The sequence below is a fragment of the Acinonyx jubatus genome, chromosome E1, assembly GCF_027475565.1.
Source record: "Acinonyx jubatus isolate Ajub_Pintada_27869175 chromosome E1, VMU_Ajub_asm_v1.0, whole genome shotgun sequence".
NCBI classification, from domain to species: domain Eukaryota; kingdom Metazoa; phylum Chordata; class Mammalia; order Carnivora; family Felidae; genus Acinonyx; species Acinonyx jubatus.
Window position 1 is genome coordinate 7,021,860 of NC_069397.1, and position 21,355 is coordinate 7,043,214.

General features: G+C 43.1%; 1 long non-coding RNA gene across 1 annotated transcript; it reads right to left on the reverse strand.

Annotated features, from left to right (window-relative positions):
- Window positions 1–3,590: 3,590 nt before the first annotated feature.
- Window positions 3,591–13,668, reverse strand: LOC106983007 (uncharacterized). The gene is made up of 3 exons (XR_001431454.3): window positions 13,536–13,668; window positions 12,547–12,653; window positions 3,591–3,941 (listed from the first exon to the last, which is right to left on the reverse strand). It is a non-coding gene; the product is annotated as an uncharacterized LOC106983007 (long non-coding RNA).
- Between the last annotated feature and the right edge of the window lie 7,687 nt (window positions 13,669–21,355).

Here is a 21,355-nt window from a genome sequence, read left to right on the forward strand (position 1 = left end):
CTAAATTACAAATACAACATACATCTAAGATCCATGTCTCTGTTCTCACCCTTCTTACCCTCCTCCCATTTTTACTAAAAATTAAAGAAGCTTTGATGACTTTCGGTTATTTCTTAAAGCTGTTAAAGCTGCGGCAATGAGACAGCTCAGTCGGTTAAGCGACTGACTTTGGCTCAGGTCATGATCTCGCGGCTCGTGGACTCGAGCCCCACGTCGGGCTCTGTGCCGACAGTTCGGAGCCTGGAGCCTGCTTCAGATTCTGTGTCTCCCTCTCTCTCTCTCCCCTTCCCTGGTGCTCTCTCTCTGTCTCTCAAAAATAAATAAACATTTAAAAAGGAAAAAACTTGGGGTACCTGGGTGGCTCAGTTGGTTAAGCATGCGACTTCAGCTCAGGGCATGATCTTGCAGTCTGTGAGACAGGCTCTGTGCTGACAGAGCCTGGAGCTTGCTTGGGATTCTCTCTCTCTCCCTTTCACAAATAAATAAACATTAAAATAAACATTAAAGAATTAAAAAAAAAAACTGTTAAAGCCAAATATGTTAGCCTGTCATTCAGAGTCTCAACGTGTCCACTCTTCTTCCCCACTGTTTTCTTATACAAATTTTTAGCCAACAACGGCAGATCTATTTTTCCCTAAGTGTGTTCACCGTAGTTGAGAGATCTCACTAGGACTTCCAGTCGTCCTATTAAGCAGGACATCACATCTTGGAACTTTGCCTCAGCAAAAGAAGGGATTTGGGGCTTTTAGGCACAGAGTCTGAGGGCAGAATCCTGGCCCCATCTCTGGGCTTGGGTCATGCTAAAAGGTTCTGGTGAGAGCCAGAATGCCAGCTTGTGAATTACCACAGATCAGTTGCCCACTATTTATGTTCTGCTATACTAATATCTTCGTGGAAATTCACATTATAATCATAGCTTTGCTGGATGACCGTGACATCAGAGGAGGAGGAATGTATTCAATGATACTGATGAGTGTGGTGTTAATGCAGACAGGTCCAGACCCCAGTGGGATCTAGTGGGTGCCCCTGAGAGGCTTTGGTCTCTCAGCAGAGCTCTTTCAAGTGTTCTGTAGTGTAGCTGGGGGGGGGGACGGACATGAATGAATGGACCAGAACTACCTTCAGGCAGGGCCTGGAGGACAGGGGAAGCACCTGAAATTTAGTGTGTGTGTCTACAGGGGCATTTAACCAGTCCCCCAGCTGCCTCGGAGAGACAATGTCATATTTAGTAAGTAACGGTAGACAGGGAGACTGGGAGAGATCCCAGCACACCTCTCTTTGGTGAGCTTATGAGTCATTTCCCCCCCCAATAAACAAAAAGCCACTTAAACAAATGAGACCATGTTGCTTCTCTCAGTAGCGTGTCACATATTTTCTTCCCCGCTTGCCCATGTTCTGTCAAAGATGAGCAATGGCCTGGCAGAATTCCTGACAACGTTGGGATCACAGCACAGCCAGGCTGACCTGGAAGCCTCACGGGGGATTTCTTCTTGAAACATCTCAGCCCCATTTTCCGGGGCCACTGTGCTTAATCTTCAGATAACAATCTCCACGCCTTATAGCCCGTCCATCACCTCATTTCTAGGGTTTGCCACTCTTAGTTTGTGTCAAACTGCAAAGAGTTGGGAAAACAAAAAAAACCAAAACAAAACATTTGGGGGCAGGCAGTTCAAGAAAAGCCAAGGTCGAGTGGTTACTTGGCCCTTCCGTCCTTCCCCATTCTACACACCAGAGAGCTAAATTCAAAATCACGCTGTGCACAAACGAGAAAACGACACCATCCCGATTTCTGTCCCTGTTGTTTGAGGTAACCATGAGGAATCTTATAGGATCATTCATGAATTCACAAGAAAAGCCCACTCTGGCCTTCCTGAATGAGTTTGTCAGCCCGTATTTCGTGAGATCTGTAATGCGTTCTCCAGTATTCTCAAATGCAGCTGTGTTATTATCGCTGGATACGGAATATAAATGTTTAGTCACCTCTGAGCTATCGACTAGAATATTCCCCAGGGATGTCACGCCGCTAGGTGAAAGGGGCGTCGCTAAGTGGAGGGGCAGTCATCTGGTTCTGTTGAACATGTAGGGGGTAGGGAGGAACAGTCTGCGAGGGGGAGCGTGTAGTCTGAAAAGGTATATTGAATCCTGTAATTGCTTATTTGTTTTCGTTGGTAGGCATTATCTTGAAATCTCAAGTAACACAAAGAAGATCTCAGTGTTTTATATTTCTGAAGGAAGGTCTAGACTAAAAAGGGCTGGGAAATGAACCTCAGAGCAAATACACAGACAGTTCTTAAATATGTGCTCTACCAATAAATATCCCTTTAACAGAGAGGATAAAGGGAATGAAATACAGAATGTGGAATCTTAAACAGGAAAATCTCATTGGCATCTTCAAGATCCTTTTCATTTTTTAACTTTGTTAAGGAATAATTGGCAAATGCAATTATATATGGGGGTGAGGTGGCCAATATATACATTGTGGAATGATTACCAAGATCAGGATAATTAAGGTCCTTTTTCCTTTGGCCGTTGAAAAAAATTTGTTTTTGCTTATTTTAGAGAGAGAGAGAAGGGAGGAGTGGAGAGAGAGGGAGAGAGACAGAATCCTAAGCAGGCTCCAAGCTCAGCTTGGAACCCGACAGGTTCATCTCACAGCTGCGAGATCATGACCTGAGCCGAAACCTAGAGTCAGAGACGCTTAACTGACAGGTGCCCCTCTGTTGGCCATTTTTGCATCAATGCCCCATGAAGTGATGCTTTCTATTTCGACAGATGCTTGTATGCAAGATCCTAAAAGTAAATTGTCCATGCTTTTTACAGTACTCTTCTCTGTAGAAGCAGCAGACTCACAAAGAGCTGTATTTTTAGACAACTGGACTGTTCGTTACATGTTACACTATTAGAACGTACTTACTTATTACTTATGGAATTTGAGTACGTCTGAATGAGATGCTTCTTGGTCACGATTAGAGAATTGCTCACAGGGCTCTGTGGTTTCTCCCAGCTCCTGGCAGGTCCTCAGCCTCTGGGATCGGAGGGACCAGGAGGCCCAGGGAGGCTAGTGAGAAAGCTGGGTGGGTGTGTATGTGTGTGTGTGGGGGGGGGTGCTACTGCTCTAAGACCCCCACCCCAGTTCTGATCCCAGCAGCTCTGCTCCCACTTGACTTTTTCAGAGTGTCCTTCTCCATTATAACCAAAGAAATGCTGGACTAGTTTTCTGTTTGGAATTCTAGTTCTAAGGAGACCAAACCCAAACCCAAACAAGCTGTATGAGGAGGTCCTAGATCTACAAGGAGGGTGCTCTGGGCTGAAAGGTACAGTGTGGGTTAAAGTCACCCTGAGGCACTCAGCCCCCATCGCAGCCACATCTGTGTGCCTGTTGACAGGCAGGGAGCAAGGGAAAGTCAATCTCACCGTCCAACCCTCCCTCGCTCCTTCACTCTGGTTATTCTCATGACGGCACTGGGGTGTGTGTGTAAGTCTCATCCTGATGGATTGTGATTCTTCAGTTTTAAGATCGAACCTCAGTGATTTTTTTAAAAACTCAGTTGGAACTTTTCCTGTTGCAAATGATAGAAAACACAATAACAGTTTTTTAAAGGATGGTATTTTTTTGTGTAACTGAGGGGCTCAAGGCTTCAAGCTTAGACGGATCTAGTGCCTCGGGTGACACAGCTGTCCTCTTCTCTCTGCTCCCATGTTGGTTTATTCTTGGGTTCCAGGGGGTGACAAGGTGGCTGCCTGCCAGGTTCAATCCAGCGTAAGGGGAACATCTTTCTCCGGTCACTTTCCTGAAAGTCCAGGGATTTTCGCTGGCCATCCAGATCCCAGTCGCCAGGGAGGGGAGATTGGTTGCTCTGATTGGCCAAAGTGGAGTCTTACCTCAGCCACATGATACACTGGGATTGGGGGTGGGGGTTACTCAAAGAAATTACTGTTTCCTGAAATGTAGAATAAATAGTAGATCCATTAATAACGTCCCTGCTGGTTCTTATGACTACTTAAAAAAAATTTTTTTTAAAATGTTTAATTATATTAGAGAGAGAGAGAGTGTGGGTCGAGGAGGGGCAGAGAGAGAGGGAGACAGAATCCAAAGCAGGCTCCAGGTTCCAAGCTGTCAGCACAGAGCCCAGTGTGGGACTGGAGCTCACGGACTGCCCGTGAGATCATGACCTGAGCCGAAGTCAGATGCTCAACCGACTGAGTCACCCAGGTGTGCCCCCCACCCCATGACTACTTTTACAAAAAGTTCCAAAACCAGTAGGAAATAGGATTCCTTGGGTGACCACTTCTGCGACCTCCCCTCATGCCTGTGAGTGAAAGGCAAGAAGCAAGGACAAATGTCATCTCTCTGCAGCTTGAGTTTTTAAAAATAATTTGCTTTTAACAACTTTTCGATACACGGTTTTCTTTGAATGTCAAGCATTTTGAAAGCACGTAGACATGTATCAGTAGTTCCTTGGGCAGATCCACATAAGCAAGCTCTGAAGTGGGCAGAAGCTATAGAAGGAGTCCCAAGTAAAATCAGAAAAGCCTTGGAGAGAATCAGTGCATGAAAAATAGTAATTTGTGCACATTATGGGAACCTCTAGGCATGTTATCCTTAACAACGTGATTTTATTAAGCGATGTCTCTAAGCACAAGGAAAAGATTATTTTAGTTCATTTAATTATTCCCAAAGTGTTTTTTAATGATATTAAAAAAGGTTTTTTTTAAATGTTTGAGACAGAGAGAGAAACACAGAGCACGAGGAGGGGAGGGGCAGAGAGAGAGGGAGACACAGAATCCGAAGCAGGCTCCAGGCTCTGAGCCATCAGCACAGAGCCCGACGCGGGGCTCGAACTCACAAACCGCGAGATCATGACCCAAGCTGAAGTTGGACACTTAACCGACTGAGTCACATAGGTGCCCCATTTTGACAGTCATTTCCAATGGCAAACACATTCATCTACATATGTAGAAATGACTATTTTTATATTAAAAGGTATATAAAAATAAAACGGTATATATATTCACACACACACGTACCCACACATAACTATTATTTGACTTGAATCTATAGCCTGAGGTAACGAGGAAATAAAAGGTCAGACTTCCAAACACAAAACACATGTATATTGAGAGCACCATAAGCTGGAAAGAAAAAACAAAAGTTTTCTCAGATTTTTCGTCATTTTTTTAGCTTCACGAACAGCAGAGACGCTTCTTCTCGATTAAATTTCATACTTCTGAGTTTGATCAAATCCTAAAACGCCAATCAGACTGTGGCTTTTAAACCACTATGGGTCATTAAGGAAGGATGGACACTAAGAGCATATATTATCCCATCTTTATCTTGTTACGAAAAATGAGAACTTGTGTGCATGTTTTCAATCCCACAGTTTCCTTGTAAACTCACGAGAAGCCCAGTGCTCCAAGTCTCTGAGGACGGCGTAGTTACAGGTGGACACCAAATACTCTTTTTTCCACATGCCCTCTCCCAGTACACAGGGTTTGTGTTTCCCTGTTGACTGTCTGAAGAGTCCCGATGAAGTCAGGACCTTCACATCCATGGGCTCAGAACTGGAGAGTATCCTTGATGTGCAGATGTTGTTGCTCTCAAATTTCCTGCTGGCAGTCTCCTAAGAAACACTGAAAGCTTCTCAGGAATTTGAATTACCCAGTTAATAGGTGTCTGCTCCAGCTGAGAACTTCTCAGCTTTACTCAAGCCTGATCAGTATTCTGGGGGAAGAGTTGTTCCCCAAGTACAAAACGGACTTGCTGCTCCTTGTGGGACCAGAAGGGGGAGCCATTGTGTAAAGGTAATCAGAGGCTGTTCAACTTTTCGGTGTAGATGAAGAAAAGTCACAGCCTAGAAATACGTAACGGGTGGCACAGCACAAAGGAAACCAATGCTGTTACAGTGCAATTCTGGAAAGAGTATTTGGGTAAAGATGGCAGTCATCATATTCCCACTTAGGTGACCAAGAAGGAATAGAGAAAAATCTTTACCCATCTTAGAAAGTACTAATGGCTGCCATCAATATGTCAGAAATCTTAAGGTTCTTTTGTAGCACAGATTGAAGAAGCGAATGTATTGGTGAATGGGCTTCGGTGCTTGAAGCCTGACTGCAGAATAAGTTGAGGGACTCCCTGAAAGGCGCCCAGGTATCCAGAAGTAGCAGGTGTTCCTCAACTTGGGACAGGTTGGCATTGGGTGAGCTTTGTTCCTACCTCTGACAACAGCTCAAAGCACCAGCAATCACATGGGGCAGGGAAACCAGCTGTGGCATTTGTCCTTGACTTACACCAGCAGGAGCCATCCCAGTAATAAAGGCAGGCACTGATTCTGCAGACTTCCGGTCCTACAACCGGGAAGTGTAGCCTGAGGCACAAAGGCATCCTTCACAGTTGGCATTTGCTCCTCCTTACGGAGAAGTGGACCTCAAGTGGCAAAGTAAAAGTAGCCTTCTCATTCTTTCTTTTCTTGAGTTTGAGAGACTTAGAAGTGTTACAGTTAAAGCAGATCAAACTAAACCCATTTACTCACTGCTTTAAGGGTGAGCAAACAGAAAAAGGAGTCACAAAGAGGGGAATGGGTGGCATAGGCGATGTGGATTAAGGAGCGTGCTTGTGATGAGCACCGGCTGATTTATTTTAGTGTTGAATCACTACACCAGAAATGAATAGAGCACCGTAGGTTCACTAACTGGAATTAAACGGAAAACTTGAAAATCCACCGAGAAAAGATTGTGCCAAAGAAGAGAAACAATCTGCAAAATCTCTCCAAGGTAGCCCGTGAAATGAAATTCCTACATGAGAGAGAATACAGTGTTAGGAAATCTCTAATTGGTATTCTGACCAAGTGTGAGAGGACCTAGCATCTTTGCAGCTAGAGTAGGCAGTCATAAAAAGGTACAGATCTGAAGTCAGGCAGATTGTTTACAGACAAAAAGCAAGCTGGTTAAATTTTAAAATGCCATGAAAGGAGTGAACTGAAGAGAGACCGCCACAGGACACTGAATCACTCAAGTAGAAGGAAGTTGAAGAAAGTCAGAACTCAGAGGAGAAGCATCCTGACTCTAAGTGGATGAGAAAAAAAATGAAAGGAGACACGTTTTGTGTATTAAGAATAACAGAAGCAAAAATAGAGCAGATCAGGGAGAAGGAATCACCAAAATAAGAGAAGAGAAAGTTGCTAAAATGAATAAGGGTTACATTTTATTTAAATCCCAGAGAATATTTATTTAATAGAGTTGTTCAATGGGTGAAACTGATCAAGTACCTTTATATCATGGCCCTGAGCGAGGATGGACGTGGTCCCTGTTCCAACAGAGCCAGATCTGCCTCGTAAGGCAGACCAGTCTCAACCAGCAGCACAAAGCACAGAAAGTTCTGGGAGAGAAGTGGCAAGCTTATAAGAGGGGCACTTTAATTGGCCGAGGGGATCAGGAGTGATTTTTCCAGAAGACATGATATTTTAGCAGACTTGAAGAATACGCAGGTATTATCTGGATAAATAAATAAATAAAAAAATCTCAGGGAGCAGAAAGGGATGTAATCCAGGTGGAGGTCACAGCCTGGAGAAAGTCTCAACACTGGAAGAGAGTGGCAAAAACAACAGGAAAAATTCCTGTAAGCCTGGAAAAATCAAAGATGAGTTAATGAGAGTGAAGGAAAACCAGAGTCTACATTACAAATGATCTTGTCGTCTCTAGGATTCACTTTAGCCATTATTCTAGGATTGAGGATGTAACACAAAGATAAAGACTTTTAGTAATGGTTACATGTGTGTTTTCAAAAGGACTCTCCAGTGATAACGTGAAGAATGAGCACTGGAACAGCAAGACTAATTGTGGGAGATCAATTAGGAGGCCACCACAAGAATTTAGGGAGGGAAAGGTAATCGTTAGTGGCCCTGGGAATGGAGGGAAGTAGGTAGATGTGAGAAATTTTTAAGAGGTAGAAGTGACTTTAAATTCATTAGATGTGGGTATCAGGAAGAAGGGGGAGTCAGGGATGACTGCCATGTGGAAAATCTTGCCCCAGATCACTTAGTCTTTGGAAGAACTCTGCAAGGAAGGGTATTTGGAAGGGAGGACTAGGTTTCCAACATGGCCTGACAGTGAAGTGACAGAAAATTTACAAGAGTTTTTTTTTTTTCTCATCAAAGAAGTGCTTCAATTGGAAGAAAAAGGAGAGATTTAAGAGAAAGTATAAAGACATATGTGGAAAAGAGATAAATGCATGACAAAGGATTGCGTCTTATGTGTTGGGAAAGGATAGGAGATATGATATGAGGTATGAGACATGATGAAGTAAAATGAGAGCCACTCTGAGGTATATTCTAGACATAAGTTTTTAAACATCATGTTTAGTGGGAAAATGCAGTAAGTAGGCGGAAGGAAATCAACAACGGAAATGAGAGCTAGAAGCAGTCTGTCACCAGATGGTGACTGCAAATATCAGACCACCATGGGACAACACTTACACGATTTCAAGGTGGAAAGATTGTGAGACCAGGATTTTATACCCAGCTGTTGTTTATGTCAGAGGGTGCTAAAAATTCTTGGAAATGCAAGGGTGCAGAAGATACAGCAGTTTGTTGAAGATGCAGCAACCAACATACACTTCTTGTAAATGTACTCAGAGCAAATTAAGAAATGAATGAAGGTTAGGAACATGGCTTCTATACCAAGATGGCGATTAAACAAATATATACCTCCACCAGCTCTTCTTCAAATCCCAGGAAAATAACTAAAGGAGTAAAAGAACAAAATGAAATCCTTAGCAGTCCCAGAAGACAGAGAAGTTTTTATCAGCAGATATTTTAAGGAATTTTAGAAAATTGTAAAGTAGACTGGTTTGATGGAAAATAGAGCCAAGAAAATCACAAACAAATAGAGACATCTGGAATGGGTCACTGAAGAAGGGAGTACCAGTCTTCCCCACAGAGCCCTGGAAAAATGCCAAGATCATCATCAACAAGAGCTGGAAATATTTGTTGAATGATGTTAAATGAATGAGCAGCTTGTGTGGCAATTAGCAGCATAATTAATTGAAGGGTTGCCAGCCCAGCTCGACTGGTCCTCAGTTCTGGCACACAGGCGGCTGGCTGTGGGATTTTCACTTTGGATGTAATAGATGAGATGAACTCTAGAAATAAAGTGGCAGCACTGTCTTCCAGAAAGGGAAAAATAATAGGAAAGGGATTGTGCAGACCAGTGAAATGACCTAAAACTCCCTGCTTCCAGGCAAATACCTTGCTTGGCTTACTCTGAGTTTTTGAGATGAGACCTTAACGTGCTTATGTGCTTTCTGCTTGCACAGCTTGAAAAGAGGTCCATTGGCAGAACATCCCCCCACCATCCACCCAAAGAGGACCGAATATGGTCCCAGTCAGGGCAGAGTCCTGAGGTGAGAATGGGACCCTCCACAGCTACCGAGGAAGGCCAGTGGAGGGACCAACATTGACTCAGGTACAACGTGTAAAGAGCCAAGTAAACTTACAGGAGTTGATATGCCGATTGTCAATTCCCTTTTCATCTGTACTCTCCCCCAGGTCCCCAAAAGTCACTATCACCTCTTCCAGCTGATGACTGTGGTGTTTTCCTGCATATCTCTAAATAATGTGTTGGTCTTTCTGCTTCTTGATTTTTTTTTTTTTAATTTGAGAGAGAGAGAACACATGCAGAAGCTGTGGAGAGGGGTGGAGGGAGAGAGAGAATCTTAAGCAGGCTACCTGCTCAGCATGGAACCCAATGTGGGGCTCGATCTCACATCCCTGGGATCATGACCCTGAGTTCAAGATTTGGGCACTCAACTGACTGAGCCCCCCAAGCGCCCCTTCTTCTTGATTTTTTAGCTTTATACCTTTTCACTTCCTGCTAGGGAAGATGAGGCTGTAACTTTGCTCAGTAGTCTATGTATTTATTACCAGGGTAACACAGACTCTCCAGCAGTCATCTGAATCTCTTCTCAATACACTCATTCACATTAGTCATGCTGACACTTTAATTTAAGAAATCCCTTCACAGCTTGTTTCAGTGTGGAATGGTTTTCCTCCACAAGGGTTATCTGAGGTTCTCCGATCTTCACCATCCTGGCGATTTTTCATTTCTTTTCTCTTGAGTGGATACCCTGTTTCTTTGATCTCAATACTTATTTCTGGGTTTACTCCCTAGTTTGGGTGGAGCATGTCCTCCAGTAGCTTTTCTTGGAGGGATGATTAGGAGGTAAATTTTTTTAGACCTTCAGTTGCTGAAATGGTTTGTATTTCTGCCTGACACTTGGTTGATAGTTTAGCTGGGTACATAGTTTTAAGAATAGGGATAGGGAAATATCTCATGCTTTTCTTTACGTCTTCAGGATTTCCTGTTAAGAAGTCGGGAGCCCCCGGGATTCTTGATCTTTTGTGTAGAACTTTTCATTTATTTTTCTCTCTGGGAGACTGTGGGATTTCCTCATTGTACCCAATCTTTGTTTGCCCAATTACATTAAATAGAAACTAATTTCTAACGTGATTTCAACCAAGCCTTCTTATTTTAGGCCCCTATTTTCCCTTTACCTCCACTTCCAGAAGCTGCTCATATGTATGCTCACTGAAATTTTTGAGGGTTCTGTGGTATAATCTGTTTTCTCTACCATTGGCTTCAATTCAGCCTTCTTAAATAATAAGCCTCTTATTACTCATCCATCTGCTTTTAGATTTTAAAATTTTGTTGCTCTGCGGGGTAACTAGGTGGCTCAGTTGTTTAACCACCCTACTCTCGATCTCAGTTCAGGTCTTGCTCTCAGGGTCGTGAGCTCAAGCCCCACATTCAGCTCCATGCTGGGTGTGAAGCCTACTTAAAAAAAAAAAAATTGTTGCTGTTGTCCCTCCTGCTCTATCTTTATGTTTATGTTATGAAATTCCCCATTGTTTTCCTTATAATGGGGGTTTTGGGAGGGAAGGAGTACACACACGTGTTTAATATGCCATCTCTTTCTGGAAGTTCATTTTTAGTGTATTTGCTAATGGAAATAATGTACCTGATTATATCCAGCTCTCTACACTGGGGAGGTCTTGGGCATCTGTGTTAATCAATATAGGCTGGTAATGCGCTGTAGCAACAGCAAACCCAAAACTCGAGTGGCTTTATACAACAAAGATACAATTTTTACTTTTGTTGAATGTCCATTATGGGTGGAGGTGGTTCTGCCCCATGGTTCTCCCTGGGGATTGACAGAGGCTTAACCATCTTGCAGCTGAACAGTCAAAAACATCCAACCTTCTTGGTTCCCGTAGGAGGGACAGAGAGAGCTGGAGGATCTCACATTGGCAAATGAGTATTTTAGAGTGATATGGTCATATTTTGTCGGCCAGGATGTTTCATGACCATGATTTACTGAAAGAATAGGAAAGCCTCATCCGTACAGATATTTGAAAACAAGAGAGATATTAAGGGAACCCCGGAAGTCTCCACCCTCACACCTACCTACATCTTCGGGTAAACATTATAGATCCAACTCTATTCAGTGGCTTAAAAAGACGTGTAGTCTATTTATCTGTACTGTGGCACATCAAGATAAACATCCAACATTGGTGGGTAGCTATGCTCTATACCAGATGCATTTTATGTTCACAGCAGCACTCCTTAGACTCAGAAAAGTTATGTAACATGTCAAGAGTCCCTTCACGCACAGGTAGGAACTATAGAGACAGTCACACTAAGGGCTAACTGTGAAACAGCGTAACGCTAAGCCCCCAAACATCTCTGCACCTTCCCACCTTTCTCCTGCAGGCGATGTGCCATTATGTTTGAAAACACAAGGTGGGGGCACCTGGGTGGCTCTGCGGGTTAAGTGTCTGACTCTCGGTGTTGGCTCAGGTCATGATCTCATGTTTCCATGAATTCGAGCCCCGTGTTGGGCTCTGCACTGACAGTGTAGATCCTGCTTGTGATTCTCTCTCTTCCTGTCTCTACCCCTCCGCACTCATGCTGTCTCTGTCTCTCTCAAATAAATTTTTTAAAAAACTTAAAAAAGAAAAAAAAAAAACAAGGAAAGGTATCTGTTGAGAAAGATGAAAGTTGATAGTGAGGAACAAGACAGAACATGTGGAAGCCTAGTCATGGAAAAGCTGAAGACATCATGCCAGGATTCTCTGAAAATAGGAGACAAGAGAAAAATAAAAAGCCCAACTCAGTGACTGTGGTGCTTCTGTGGTTACTTCGGTGGGAATTTTGACTCAGTGTAGCAGAAGTGGGAAGGCTTGATGCGTTGTGTGTCCATTTCTACAAGCAGGAATTGCCTAACCGTGGAATAGACATCATGTGATTTCAAATAATACACAATAAACTGGAAGTTTTCTTACTGGTGTTTCTAAATTCACTTTCTTTCATCATGCATCACCTTAGATACAGTAATCAAGCTTCTAAACATATGGAGCTAAATGATGAAATCTTAAAATCCTGAAATACAGAAATGTCAGAATAACAGAGCGTTAAGATATTTCTGCTCTGGCCACCATCTTTGCTCCCACAGGGCTCCTTAGTATCTCCTGGTAATCTTCAACATTTACTCACCTCTCATCCCACATCAATTATAAGAAGCATCGTAGGATGGAGACACAAACCCTTTTAAATACAATCTCCAATGGTGCTGCTCTCACTTCAAGTTCAGAAATCTTCCCCTATAAGAAGATGAATTTTAGAACAGAAGCATATTAAGTGGATGGTTATGACCAATATTGGGAGGTAATTATCGGCTGGTGAATGGCGGACCAGCTAGCAGTATTCTGGCACAATGTTCAATGGAAAATGCTTCTGGGTCAGCTAGGGCTGTAGATCAAAAAGGGTTTCATTTCCCTAGGAAGACAGAAGATGCTGTGGGAGGGAAAGAATGGTTTTCGCAGAAACTGGAGGAGAATTTGATGACTTAGGGAAGTGGGTCCTTGAGCGTGGCCCAGACTGTCCCTTTAGTCAGGGAACTTGATTTTGATTAATGTTAAAACATCATGATACGAAAAAGAAATCCTGGATTTCTCTGGAATTTCTCTGGGACCCACGCTGAAACGTGGGTCTTCTAGAGGGGTTTACAGTTGTGTTCACAATTCTCTCTCTCTCTCTTTTTTTTTTTTATCTGTAGAACAGACTGTAAGATGAACACAGTCACTTTCCCTGTTGAACACAAACGTGGCTTCTGAAATAAATCCAGGAAAGCCAATCACTTGTCCCAAGTAGTTACTGGGTTTCGGCGTCCGGTCCACCCAAATCAAAATCAAAAAGCTGACCAAAATGGCACCTGACTTACTCTTCCATGGTCTCTTTCCTGTCTTCCTCATCGGGGCATAACTCAAGGGTTATCACACCTTGGCAAGGAGGTGTGGCAAACTAATCCTAGGCAAGGAGTGAGCTAATATGTTCGGTGATGAGAATGCCTTCCAGAAGAGTAAATTTCAAGAGAAAACAGGCTTCAGAAGAAGAAATGGCAAGACAGGCTTTTGGTCTGAGGCTGAATGGTGTGTTCCCCAAAGGGGGGGAATAAATAGGAAATCCAACGGGGAGGGACTTACAGGGGAATGTCCAGAGTGGAGGCCACAAGCATTGGGAGGCCAGCACTGAACCAACAAGCATCGATTCATTCAACACTTAGAGTGAAAACCTACTGAAGTAAGCGTATTGCATCCTCTATGTTGCAGATGAGGGGACCTCTATGACATGGATGGAACACTGATGTCATATTTAAGGCCATGAAGATTTGAACTGAGGGAGGGTTGCCTGACAACAGAGCCCTGTTCTTCCTTCTCCACAAGAGGCCTGGGATTCGAACCCATGGTGGAGGCCAACACCAAACACCTTGTGACCGCTAACATCCCAATGTCCAAGGGTGGCCTGGGGGGAGTCCCATGAAGTTGAGGGCTTCTGCAATATTCTGAAATATCATGTGCCAACCAGAACCCGCCGATTACTATTAATCCTACTTACAAATTTTTAATTGTAAACAAGTGGCATTCCCTCCTGACTACAGTTGATATTTTGTAGGCCAGAGGTTGGTCTCCTGCTGCACATCCTCCACACCCACTTCCTGCCCCCACCAGGCACTCCCCACATCAGGGGCCACACTTGGACGGAGGCCCCAGAGCTGAGCCCATGTCAGCTGGTCAGGGAAGCCAAACACTGCCCCTGTTCTTGTCTGTGTGATGGAAGCTTTTCCTCAAGGTGTCCCCTCTTCTCTGGGAAATGGTTTCTGTTCTTCACAAGGACACTGATTCTGGGGCGGATGACCGGTCACCTGCCATGACAAGCAGAGGATGGAAGGTGAAGGGCACGTTTCCTGAAGATGGGACCCCACGGAGGTGACTCTCTCTGGGAATGGTTCCAGTAACGTTGTAGGAGAATCCCCTTATCCTGCCCCTTCTTTTCCTCTAGTTGAGCTCGGTTTAGAGGGGAGGGGGGTCTGCTTCAATCCCACTGGCATGTAACTGAGGGCCGTATGAGAGACATGCATGTGAAAATATCTTCTGTTTGTTTTACCTTAATTGTTTTACCATTAGTTAAGCCAATTCATATCCACGACCGCATTTTGGACACTCTAACGCGCTGTTAAGACTGACCTAACATTCCCAGATGGACCTCAGTGTTATTACAGGGCTGCCTGATGCCCACAGCCAGGCCACTTTGTTTTCCTGGAGCACGTAATTCCACAGAGCACCAACTTCAGACACGATTACTCTGAGACAACGAGAAAAGGAAACAAAAATAGGGCCGCTTCAGAATCTTGTCTTAGAACAGATAAAAACAAAGTCACCGTGACACCCACGAAATACCGAGGCATGAAATTGCCCCGCCCTCTGACAGCTTCCGAGCTGGAGGGAACCGCTTGCTTTTGTAGACCATTCCCCAACTAACCCAACCAAAACTCTGTGCTTTCTAACATTTTCTAACTGAGGTACACCCTCCCACACTCTTGTCTGTGGTGTTTTTTCTCCCTCGTGAAAGGAGTAATAAAACCCCATTTGTTTAACATCGTATTCCTGTTGGGCTTGGCTGCAGGGCATTGACAGACCTCGCACTTAACCCACGACTTGGCCATTGCAAAGCCAGAGTAATTAAAAGTCCTCCTTTGAATCCTCCTTCCTCACCCCACCTAATGCCTGTGATCGTCATGTAGTTAAAGGTTGTAAGTTGGGACAATTTCCCCCGCCCTCCTACCTTTTCAACTAGGCAAATGGTCAAGTGTCTTGCTTACCCATAGGGAGCATGGGGTCTCTTCTGTCCTTGTCAGGTGGGCTCTCGTGGTGGGTCTTGGGAATCACCTTCATTCCAGAAGGCATGTATCAACTCTAGATTCCACGAAAGAATTTGTACAGAGCTGGCTAGTGGAATCATGGGAGGCACGGGTTACCCTGATGCTTCCTACAGGCATCCATGTGTGTAGTTGGGCTCATGGTCAGAAATCAGTGATTGCCGGGCAAAGCCAGCAAGTATGCTCATGAGTGAGAGAGGCTAGGTGTAATACATTACAAGGTCATGGAGCGCTTGGCAGACTGGCAAGAGCATGTCCTTTCTAAGGAGTGGACAGCTTACTTGCTGCTTGTTGCTCTCATGAGGCAATGGGGTCCCAGTGTGGCCAGACCTTTTGATTTTTTTCAAGTGAAGTTGAAACCCATATTTTACTCATTCATTCATTCATTCATTCATAAAAGATGTTCATTCATTTTTGAGAGAGACCGCAAGCAGGGAGGGGGCAGAAAGAGGAAGACAGAGAATCCAACGCGGGTTCTGCGTTGTCAGCACAGAGCCCGATGGGGGGCTTGAACTCACGAACCGCAAAATCATGACTTGAGCCGAAGTCAGATGCTCAACCGACTGAGCCACTTGCAATGCAGATTTTAAAATGTGAACTCTTGGGGTGCCTGGGTGGCTTAGTTGGTTAAAGCATCTGACTTTGGCTTAGGTCATGATCTCACGGTTCAGTTCGTGGGTTCAAAGCAGGCTTGGGTTCGAGCCCTGCCTTGGACTCTGTGCTGACAGCCCAGAGCCTGGATCCTGCTTCGGATTCTGTGTCTCCCTCTCTCTCTGCCCCTCCCCTGCTCACTCTCTGTCTGTCTTTCTCAAACATAAACATTAAAAAAAATTTTTTTAATGTGAACTCTTGGGGTGTCTGAGTGACTTTTTTTTTTAACAGAGCGAGACCAAAATATAATAGGAATATTTGAGTTGTTATTCCTAAGTCTACTTAAGATGATCTTTCCTTGCAACAGAAGTTAATCTGTGTGTGTTTTCCTAGAAAAGTAAAATTTTAAATATTTGGTTTTCCTTATAAACATATACAATTCTTAATGATAATTATTTCCATCAGGCTAATCTCCATAAGCAATTCTGCGATAACAAACCAGGAGCTCAATGAACTGAGTAAAGTCACTACTTCTTAGGTTGAAGATTGCAGTTTGGGCTTATAGTGAATTATTATAAACAAAGGGATGTACTTTGTCTTGAAAATATTAAAAATATCAAAATTGTATTCTTGTCTCTTACAGGTCTTTTAATAAAGTCATTTGTTGCACAAGAATAAGTCCTATAAATTTAGTTTAAAACTAAATAAAAGGAAACGAGAAAACTATAAAATAATGATTTATGAGTTTCTCTTATATAGGAAAATGCAACAAAAAGAAGGTTTTTTTCCCCCGTCCCATCATGATGTTTATATTTTAAGGTTACAACATTGTGTGACGATGGTCGAAATTTTGCTGACTTGATTGACAAATGGTATAATTCTCTTTTCCTGTTTCTTTTAGGAGTTTCTCTCTGTGTTGTGTTTTGTTTGCTTGGAAATAATTGTTTAGCACTTGGAAAAATTTGAGTACCCCAAGGGTTAAAAAATATCTAGTCCTATATATCAACCCCCTGCATTATATGCTTGCACTGGGGAAGACTCTAGAATGTAAAGACCATAACATAGCACTTGCTTTACAAGGGCTTGAGATCAAGACTCACACAATCATAGAAATAGAACAGCCTCAATGATCATTAAATTCAGCTCCAAACAATGTTTGAGCAAATACTCATTTCTGTTCTTAAGTTCTTCCAGTAATACAGAACATACAAATCCCAACCCTTATATTGTCTTGAATAGCTATAATAGAAACTTATTATTTTTTTTTTACAGGGACTGATACATCTCATTTTTTTTTTTTACCTCATTTTTCACATCAGGCCATACAAAAATAGACCCATCTCTTTCTGCATGGGAACCATTTAAATTGTTGAAGATAGGTTTCGTATTCTCTCCAGGTTAAACCAAACACACTGAGTTTCACAGTGTCTTGACATCGTGCTTCCTTCAAACGTTTTCTCTTTTTTTCACCATCTGGCCAGCCATCCAACCCCCTTGTGCTCCATTTTGTCTGAATCTACTCTGAGTGGTGTTCCCAGCAACGATGAGGCCAGTGAGGAGTGAAACTGTTGCCTTGATTCGATGTCTCCCGAGCCAGCATAAGATTCTGTTAAAGGTTTAAAAATGAACACATCAGGTGTTTGAAACATTTTGAACTTATGTCAGCTCAGGCTCACAAGAATTTCTGCTTATGTTCTGCTTCTAAGACACACCTGAAGAGTTCCGCGTTTGCGAAATAAGCCCCTGAGATCCAAAGACAGGATCTTAGATCTGCTTCGGTGAGTTTCTTCTGGTTAGACTTGTGCTTTGGTCTTGAAACGACCCAAAGTCTTGCTTGAAGGTGGCTGCTTCGAGCTTTGTGCTCAAATGGAACATGATGTCGTGGTAGGAATTGGCCCCATTGCAAAACCTTCTCTTTCGAACCGCCTGATTTTTTCATACTCTTGATATTTTTTTTTTTTCTTTTTACTCATCCTGTCTACCAGTGGGATTATTTATCTTGCGTATAAAATAGATTATTTATCTGTTTATCTCGCATTCGGAATCTGGAAGGATTTGTTCAAAAACGTGCTTGTGATTCTCTTCAAATATCAGAGGTCCAGATGGAGACAGTAAGGAAGTTTGGATCTATGCTAGCTTTACTGTGCAAGACTTGAGTTTCATCTGTGGAGCTGAGACAGCTACAGCTGGAACCGGCTGTGTAATATCACCTCAGTGACAAACGGTTTCCTTCCTTTGTTTGTTGTGGCGACACAGGGCGATCTGGGACAGTGCCCCTGGTTGCTAACCATGGTAGGACTTCCAGGGATTCTAAAACATCCCTTGGCTTTCGAGAGTACTCACGATCCCCAGTGCTATGAAGTGGTCTTGGATCAGTGGATGCCTTCCCTCTTTTCTGGGAAACTTCCTTCTGGTGATAGCCCTTAGTCCTGGTCTGTCCCTTGTACCCTCCACTGCGGTCTGGGGACTTTTTGCTTGAGCCTGTGGCGGCTTTATATTCCTTGAGTTCTGAGAATCAGGTTCTGTTGGCGTGTAGCACTCTCATTAGGAAGCTTTGTTTATGATTATAGTCTTTGTTTATGACTGAGTACCAAACGTGCTGTTTGAAAAGAGCAGGACAGGAGGCAGTAAGAACCATATCAAATGTACGGAGATAAGTAAGTAGAAATAATCTAGCAATGCAGAAGTTAACTGTGAAAATAATCTCGTGTTGCTAAGAGAGCTGGTGGCTAACTAACCCATGGGAAATAAACAAGTATTCTGACAGCACTGTAAAAAAAAAAAGCAGATTCTGTTCACAAATCAGGGTCATAATGGAAAAACATCCTGCCCTGTGGTGCGCCTCTGAGCTCTGGTTCAACTCTTGGTTCCTTGGGAAAGATGATCAATTTGGCACCCCAGCTCAGCAAGGCACGGCCCACGAAGTCTTACCCCTTCCCACTGTCCTGAGTTCTAAGTGCAGGGAATCAGTTGAAAAACACCTCCTAGTTTCCTAGAACTAATGGGGTTTGACACACTGATCCATTGCGCTGACGCACCATTGGCTTCTCTTCAGGGTGCTCGCAAACTATCAACTCCCAGTGTGTTACAAATTTTAAGACCTAAGCTCTTCTCTATTTCTGGGGCAGTTAGGTCAGCTATGAAGTTTCTATCAGAAGGGAGACACAGTCCACGACAAACCATTCTCACACTCCATTCCCTAACGTTCCCACCTGAGGGATGATGACGCTTGACTTTGAATCAAACCAGGTGCCCTGGAGCCCAGAGGAGAGCTGTGATTTCAGAATTCAGAAGCCAAAACAATATCTCGTTAGCGAGAAGAAGAATTTCTTGCAAACTGTGTTAGCTTAACTGCAGGCACAGTCAGATATTTAGTGTTAATGGGTGAAAGCCATGGCCAAGTTGTGGCCAACCATATTAACACTTCTGAAGGCAAAAAGCAAACATAAATAGAGCAAAGGTGAAGTCACCACAGTAAAGGGGAAAAATTAAAAGGAAGAAGAAAAATAAAATCAAAATCTTGCTTGAAAAAATAAGACAGTGAAGTAAACCCCTATGATTGAAGACAAAGTAGAGAAAAATACTTGGGAAGAGAAAGAAGCTATAATCACAGATAATAATAATAATAATAATAATAATAAGCAGTAATAGTAGTAATAAATAAGAAGGGGAAGAAGAGGAAGAAGGAGAAGGAGGAGAAAAGTTAAATACTTAAATAGCATTTTGTATCAAGATCTGTTCTGGTGTTTTACTTTTTTTTAAGTTTATTCATTTATTTTGAGAGAGAGAAAGAGAGAGGGAGAGAGAGAATTCCAAGCAGACTCCACACTGTCAGCGTGGAGCCCAACTCGAAGCTCAACCCCATGAACCTTGAGCTCCTGACTTGAGCCAAAACTGAGACCAGAGGCTTAACCATCGAGCCACGCAGGCATCCGTGTTCTGGTGTTTTAGAGATGTGAATTTTTTAATCCTCACAAAAATCCTACGATGTGCTATTATTTTACAGGCAAAGAAACCAAGTCACCAGGAGGTTACATTAGTATCTGGTGTGTTTCATACTGATACATTTCTAGGCTTATAGACAAGTCCTTGTTGCAGGACTTACCACAATACAGCTTCTTTGACTGTGTCTTTCCTTCAGTAATCATATCCAAGATCTCAACAGGTCTGCAAGCCCTACTTCCAAAATATATGCCAAATCTGTCACGTCTCTTCATCCTTCCTGCTGCTCTTTTCATCAAGGGCACTGTTACTTCACCCAGATGATATCAGTAGCTTCTAGATGGACTTCCTCCTCTTTCTTACCTCTTAAAATCCTTTCAGCGATTAAAATAAGCTTGGGAGGGATGCCTGGGGGACTCAATTAGTTAAGCGTCCACCTCTTGATTTCTGCTCAGGTCATGATCTCACAGTTCATGAGATCAAGCCCTGCATTGGGCTCTGCACTGACAGTGCATAGCCTGCTTGGGATTCTCTCTCTTTTTCTCTCTCTCACTCACTCCCTTTGTCCCTCTTTCAAAAATAAATAAACTTTAAAAATGAGATAAATCAGATTCTATTTCTTGATTTAAAACTTTCCAGTGATTCCCCATCGCACTTAGAGTAAGTACATTCTAAGCTCCCTACCCTGGTTTATAATTCTTTATATGATTTGGCCTCTCCAACTTCATCTCGTTCCATTCTCTTTCACTTTATTAGTGGTAGTGGGCTCAAGTTCCAGTAACTTGTCCGTCACCTTAGAAGAAATCTATCCACATGTCCCCAAACATTGGAGCTTTACGAGGGTCCAAGGTGCTTGCTGCTTCTGCTCACCATATCTGATTAGTATAATATCAATATGATGGGTCAGTTTGCCGTTCTGTAGGATGTCAAGACAGTTAGGGTCCCTGGAATTATATCAGGGTGGAGAGCAAGAGAATAAACATAGCCCTGAGCAAGAGAGTGAACATGTACTCACTCTTGTCTTACATAAAAGCAAATTGCTTGTGATTCTTCTTTACTGATGGATTTGGAAAAGAACACATCCACCAGGTTGATAACCACATACCAGATGCCAGAAACTGTGCAGTTCTGTTCTAGTAGAGATCTCTCATCTGACATGGCAGCTGAAACTGGGGCTGATTTTAGGCTTACAGAAGTTCACTTTCATCCACCGTGATTCATCTGGTGTTTGCTGGGACCAGACAGTTTAATTAAAAGGGAATGGGGCGAGACCACAAACCCTGCCTCTCTCGACGTCTTTGATGTTAATAGTATGCAGGATTTGTCTAACTTACAAACTTGGCTGGGGTACTGGAGAAGGGGAAATTTCTGGGTCTTGTCCTAAATAGTTCCCTTACCGTTGATGACTCTCACTGAATAACTCAGAGAACCAATGTGAGAGATTGCTAATTGTTCAATATGTTCGTCCCAATTATGTACTTAGGGATTAGAAAGCCACTCGGGATTCCCTTTATAAAAGGCTTTCCTATATGCTAGAATGTACTCTAACTGGAG